Below are 520 nucleotides of genomic sequence, written 5' to 3'. Positions count from 1 at the left end.
TTATAGCTTCCTGACTAGTGACTAGTCTTTCATTTTTTTTTTTTTTTGTGATCAAAATTTCTTACTGTTTTAGAATTTCAGCATGCATGAATTGGATCCAAAATCACAAATCAGAAGTACTATAAACAAACAGATGCCACAAAAACTGAGATTGACTTGAGAAGGTGATTAGCTACACCTGATTTGAGTTTACATTTTTCTTTTTCCAACTCAGTTATTGTTTTTGTTTTTTTTTATGTTGGTGTTATATCTTTCACTTGGATGTTAAAAGTTGCACTGAGTAAATACAGCTGGATAAAGCAAGAACTGTGTCCATCTTCGAAGGGGGGGGGGGGTGATTCTTTTCTGTACCCACTGTATATGAGCCTACACCTAGACTTATTACAGAGATGACAATAAGGGTCTGACCTAACTTTCATTTTATACAGCCTACTTGGAGTGATGCCCTATTAATAAGCTTATAATTTATCATCTGATGTGCAAGGTTCTTAGATGGGGGGGGGGGACAAGCCATTACAAC

General features: G+C 36.0%; 1 protein-coding gene across 1 annotated transcript in view; it reads left to right on the top strand.

Annotated features, from left to right (window-relative positions):
- The window catches only part of LOC107728913 (WD repeat-containing protein 11-like), a 59,237-nt gene that overhangs the window by 27,400 nt on the left and 31,317 nt on the right, over positions 1-520 (top strand). The window lies entirely within an intron of this gene.

Source organism: Sinocyclocheilus rhinocerous, unplaced genomic scaffold, assembly GCF_001515625.1.
Source record: "Sinocyclocheilus rhinocerous isolate Xijiao unplaced genomic scaffold, SAMN03320098_v1.1 scaffold434, whole genome shotgun sequence".
Lineage (NCBI taxonomy): Eukaryota > Metazoa > Chordata > Actinopteri > Cypriniformes > Cyprinidae > Sinocyclocheilus > Sinocyclocheilus rhinocerous.
The sequence above is the reverse complement of the archived record's forward strand: the minus strand, read 5'-3'. Positions and strand labels throughout refer to the sequence as shown.